The sequence below is a fragment of the Canis lupus genome, chromosome 29, assembly GCF_048164855.1.
Source record: "Canis lupus baileyi chromosome 29, mCanLup2.hap1, whole genome shotgun sequence".
NCBI lineage: Eukaryota > Metazoa > Chordata > Mammalia > Carnivora > Canidae > Canis > Canis lupus.
In genome coordinates, this window is record NC_132866.1 from 40,738,045 (window position 1) to 40,744,080 (window position 6,036).

General features: G+C 41.1%; 1 protein-coding gene across 7 annotated transcripts in view; it reads right to left on the minus strand.

Moving 5' to 3' along the window:
• WDFY4 (WDFY family member 4) overlaps nucleotides 1-5,274 on the minus strand; it is a 285,777-nt gene extending 280,503 nt beyond the window's left edge. Inside the window, exon 1 of one of the 7 annotated variants that reach the window (XR_012020969.1) lies at nucleotides 5,071-5,271. The gene's annotated coding sequence lies outside the window, so the exon portion shown is untranslated. Of the gene's footprint in view, nucleotides 1-5,070 lie in introns of all 7 variants that reach the window. The other 6 variants (XR_012020970.1, XR_012020971.1, XM_072806363.1 and 3 more) reach the window with 6 other exon arrangements.
• Nucleotides 5,275-6,036: the final 762 nt, after the last annotated feature.

Below are 6,036 nucleotides of genomic sequence, written 5' to 3' on the forward strand. Positions count from 1 at the left end.
AAATAAAAATTAACAGATAGTTCCTTTTTTCCTGCATACTTACTACTTTCCATGTGGAAGCATATTTGACTTACACCTGATGTATAAACAGTTTCATTATCAATCATCCATCATCATATCATAAACATAGTCTATATTGCCTTTTCCCTTAAATGATCAGATTTAATGACCAAGAAGCATGCTCTTGGTCTATTGCCTATAACTGACTCGCTCACTCCCTAATTACGGGATGTTTAGGGTGTCTCTGTTGCTGTTACGGACAATGCTAGGATAAAAAGGATCCCCACACAATCTTTTTGCTTACTAAATTCTCATAAAAAGGATTACTCATTTGCTAAAGGGGAAGAGCAGTTTTCACACTTCTTCCAAATGTTGACTATTCCTCTCCAGAAGTATTTCCTCAACTCACAGTGATGGTGGCACCTAATTCAAAGTGCATGGATTTTAAGTTCAAATCTTGGTTGAATCACTTGCTGTATGAGGATGAAGGACCTTACTTTTCCCAGCCTCCATTTCCTTATCTATAAAATGGGAATAATGAAAGTGATCTCATTGTGGGGATTATATAAGATTGCAAATACCAGGGCCCTGCCCAGTGTCTGGTTTATTTTACGTATTAAATTCATTCTTCTTACCCTCTCTACTTTCTTTCTCCCTGGAATTATTTGGGACAAGTGGCTTTTCACTTTTCTGACTTCCCATCTTTCTTGAACTGTGTTTCTCGCAAAAGTCTCTGGTCCTGGAACAGGAAGTACCTCTGAAGGTTACTGCCCAGAAGAAACACAAAGTCAGCCACAAATTTAAGCCACATGCACAACTTAAAATTGTTTTGGTAGCCACATTTGAAAAGTAAATATAAAGAGCCGAAATTAATCAAGCCATTTATTCAAATATATTTTTAAAGTCTATTTTATTTAACCCAGTATATCCAAAATATTATCATTTCAATACACAATCAATATTTTTAGGTATTAATTAGATATTTCATATTTCTTTTTCTTGTTGTTTGTAACATCTTTGATACCTGATGCGCATTTTTACATGTATAGCACCTCTCAATTTACACTGGCCACATTTCAGGTGTGGTTCAAGGCTTCTCTGTTGGATAACAAAGGTCTAGACTTTGAGACTTAAGCTTCTAAGAGGTGTGCAGACGCTTCAAATGGGGCCATCAGCCAAGGGCTTAGGAGTGTTGCTTGGAAACATCATTTCAGGTGCAAAGCACACGTGAATTTTGATGGTTTGCATAACAAATGGAAATAACAAATGCAAATCCCCACTTGTAAATACATAAATAAATGTAAATAAATGCATTTTAAAAAGCTCTAGAGTGTGGCTCAGGAACTTTGAGTGGCTCATCTTCTTTCTTTCCCTCCCACACAAGATATCTACCCCCAAACCCCCAGGTGACCAAGCTGCCTTACTTTTCTACTATGAAGGTCACGTGGGGACAGGAGGTACAGAGACTTCATTTCTACACTTGTTGTCTGATATACATCTCCATCTTTCTCTGTTCAAACCTATATTCTGGAGTAACCACCACTTTGCAATATGTTCCTTCTGCCCTTGACCTAGCTCAAAGTATGACAGTTCTATTCTCCCTGTTGCTCTGGAGTCATCTTCAATTTTCATCTCCCACACATGACACATAAAACATCATCAAATCTCACACTCAGAAAGTACCTAGAATCTAACCACCCTAAGCACTTCTCATTATCTCTGCTATCACTTTGGGGTGAACCACTAATACCTAAATTAGTACAACAGCCTTTTAACTGATAGTCTTGCTTCTTCCTTTGCTACCCATAGAACCGCTGAAATTATTCTTCTTTAAAATGCAACATAGGGAGGCCTGGGTGGCACACTGGTTGGGCATTTGCTTTCATGCCCAGGGTGTGATCCTGGAGTCCTGGGATCCAGTCCCACATCAGGGCTTCCTGCAGGGACCCTGCTTCTCCCTCTGCCTGTGTCCCTGCCTCTCTCTATGTGTCTCTCATGAGTAAATAAATAAAATCTTTAATAAAAAAATGCAGGCATATATCAGCAAGTCAAAAACAGGTATTTTCAGTGACAATTAAAAAGATGTAAAAATAAACACCACTTAGGAATGACTCTAGACAAAATGTTAACTATTTTATAAAGAAAATTATAAAATTTTGTGTAAATATTTTAAACAACATCTAAATAAATGAGGATACAAACCATGTTCATGAATTAGAGGAGTCATTTTCATAAACATATTATTATATCTCTCCAAATTGTATTTTCAATCAAACTTGAATATAGCTTTTTTGTAGAATCTAATAAAACTGTTCCTAAAATCCATACGAAAGAAGAGTGTACCAAGAATGTCGAGATAGAATGGAAGAAGAAAAAAAATAGAGACTCTTTTCAGAGATCAAAATTTGTTATAAGCCTAGAATTAATCATATAATAGAGTACTGGCAAAGGGATAAACAAATGAACAGAATAAAGAGCCCAGAAACATGACAACTTGTCTTAAACAGAGCTGGTGTAGATCAGTGGCTGAAGAATGGCCTTTTTAATTAATAGACTTAAGATTCTTGGCGATCCATATGGAAAGACAAAATTAAATGAAATGTTACCCTTTATCTCACACCACAGAGAGAAATCATTTTTAGATGCACCAAAATACTTAAATGTGAAAGGCAAAATTGCAAAAGAAAATAATAATGCAAAAGAATAATTTTATGACTTCATAATGGAGGAGAATTTCTTAGATAACACACATATATCCTAAAAGAACATAAAGTTAAATGGAGCTCATTTGAGATTAAGAACTTTGATCATTAACAGAATTTGCAAATAATGTAAGGAGACCAGGAACAAACAAGAGAAAAGTATAAGATACATATATGACAAAGGATTAATATCCAAATATGTATTAAATTATAGAAAATTAGCAGGGTAAAAAAGACAGACGACCCCAACGAGAAATGGACAAAATATTTGAATAAGAAAAGAAATCCAGAATGGCCAATAAGCATATAAAGAAATGCCCAACCTTAGTCATTCAGGAAATGCAAATTAAAAACCTAGGTAGATTTTCACTTTCACTAGATTGGAAAAATTTAAAACCCCAGGACTGTCCAATGATGGTGAAAGACGTGGAGCAACAGAAATTTATACGTATTGCTGATGGCTGGGCAACATTTTGCAATTGGTTGAGAAAGCAATTAGATATCATCCAGTAAGGGTGAAGATTTGTGAACTCTCTGATCTATCAATTCCACTGTCCAGGTTTATACCTTAGGGACTTCTTGCACACATACCTCGGGATACATGCACAAAGGGAGTCCTAGCAGTACTTACAAGCACCGGAGCACCTAACAGTTTATAATAGAAAAACAAACACCCCCCAAAAAAATCCCAAGTGCCCATCAGTATTAACTTGGGGAACTATATTGAGATATATTCATATATCACAGAATACTATACAGCAAGCAGTAAACATGGATGAATGAGAGGTATGTGAAACAAACAGTATGAAGGAATTCCAGAAACATCATTTGGAGCAAATGAAGCAAATCTTTAAAGAATATTTAATTCTTATTTACAAAGTCCAAGAACATGCAAAACTTAATAACTCGAATCTAGATATGATATGAGGTAAAGATAAAATATGAGGTAGAGATCTAAAGATATGAGGTAAAACTAGAAGAAAAGCCACGGAACAATAAGTCCCAAATTCTGGACAGCCATGTTCTCTGACAAGAGAGGGAGAGGCCAAGCCTATGAAGGACCTCAAAGATGCTGATGATTTGAAAAAAAAACTCTTAGGTGATATTTCTTATACCTTATACACTGTTTCTGAATTTTCTTTTCTACCTACTCCCTAAGTCTGGGGGAGTACAGCCCAGGCCCTCACACTGAACAGGATAGCCCTCTCTCAGTTGATGGCGTGGCATCCTTCTCTGGAGGGGACACCCGGCCTGCCCCTTACTGCTCTCTGCCCCCCTACCCTCGGCCTCCACCAGCCCTCATGCGCTTTGCCTTGACATTCTCCATTCCCTCCTCGAGAATGCTTCTCACAAACCACGGGGCTCAGACTCTCCCTTCCTTCAGCTCTTCACCCAGAAGGCGAACACATTCCCAGACTCCCGAGCCCCTACTCCTAACCCCCTGTTCTTCACCCCACTTCAGCCTACTGCACCAGGTACCACTGGCCCTCTTCACTGGCCCTGATGCCTGGCAGGAAGTGGCTCTCCGTATGTATTTCTTGAAGAATTAAATGGACGATTTTGCAGAAAATCAGGTCAACAACGAAATGTCCTTGAAAAGAGTAATACCTAAAATCCCGAATCATTGGACTAGCTCCTCACCACTTCAGAGAAGCTGGGACTAAGGATTGATTTGGTGTTCTTTAAGGTAGGATTTCAGGAGAGAAAAGCAAATTCTCTGTGATCCATGTGGTCCTGCTTATTCAGAAAATGTTGGCATTTCTAACATGGGATGTGGTCATTCATATGAGGAAAAGGAGGCCCAGAGGTATCTACTTCTCAGACCCCCAGGGAGGGACCCCCAGACCAGGACAAAGCTAGCTCTCTTGGTGACCGGGCTGAAGCAGTCCACACACTGCTCAGCACCTTTCAGAGGCCTGTGTGGGGCTGGGCAAAAGAGGCTCACAGTCGGCCTCCACCTCCATCCCTGGGTATTAGCCCACACAGGCTCACGTCTAGCCTCTCCCAGGTGTAGCAAGCAGGTCACCTTCCTTTGCAGAACTGTGAGAAAGGGCTTGACCTGAGGTAGGGAGATGAGGAATTGAGCTGGAGCCCAGCCCAACTCGGCAAACTCCGATGGTGACAGACACCTCAGCAGATCCAGGCATTCGAGTGGCCTTGAACACCTACACCTCCCACCAGGCACACACTTCCTGCTCATCAGCCCACCTCCTCTCCCACATCCACAAACCCAGATCAGGCACTGGTGGTCCCATGTGCTCCCATGCTCAGCTTTCCAGGAGGTGGCCAGTAGGCCCCACTCTGACAGACAGGACCTCCATGCCCACCTATGGCCTGGTGTGGCCTGGCCAAGAACAAGGTGACATACCCAGTGGTGTGGTGTTCAGGGCCTGCAGACGTCAGGTGGCATGGGTGCCGCCATACCCAGCCATTGCCCCTCAGGCCTGGGGGAAGAGGACTCAGCCAGCATTGTTAGTCTCCAGCAACGTTTCACTATGAATCACTTGAGCTGTGTTTCTGCGCATTTCCTGGAGAAAGCAGAAGTGGAGAGTCAGCTTGCTTCTGCCTTTTACCCAGACATCAACAGAACTGCCTGAGTTCTGGTGATTGACTTGGGCCCTGAAGAAAGGCCACTTAGGGCAGTATGCTCAGTGGTCAAGCAGTGCTAGCTGGGGCCAAGGACAAAGAGGAAAAGCTAGTGAATAGTGGACACAGAATTTAGCCCTGTGCTATCCAGTTGGACTTCTGCTTTTTCCTAGGTCCTACCTATCTTCTCTGAGCCTCTGGTAAAATACAGATAACAGCAGTGTTTAGGTGAATTTAGTTAGAGATGTGTTGAAAGTCCATCCGTGGACACTGCATGGGTTCACGAGCCTCCTCTCTCTCTCAGGCCCAAAGAGAGCTTCTCTTGGATTCCTTCCTCCTCCATCCTCAGACCTAAGTTATTCCAAGAGAGTCCTCCAAGGTTAGATGGCCAGCTGTGGGTAACATTGAAGTCATGATTAAATAATAAGATAAAGTTCTCTGAAGAAACATCATAATCCTCTTTCCTTCAGGTATATTGGGCTGAATAATTTCCTATACCTATCCATAATGTCATCCATGTAGCATCAGCCAGCATGTCCATGCAAACACAATATCTCCCTGTGCCACACGAGCAAGAGCAGTGGTTAGTGTGAATGCCTGATCCTTAAAAGCTAGCTAATCACCTGTTCCTAGTTCACAATCAACTGATCATTTATAAGTAACTATAAATGAGGAGAAACATCCTTCATTATGGGAGGCAAAAAGGCTCTGAGATGGGTACAAAAATGAAAACACAGTTGTAATGAAA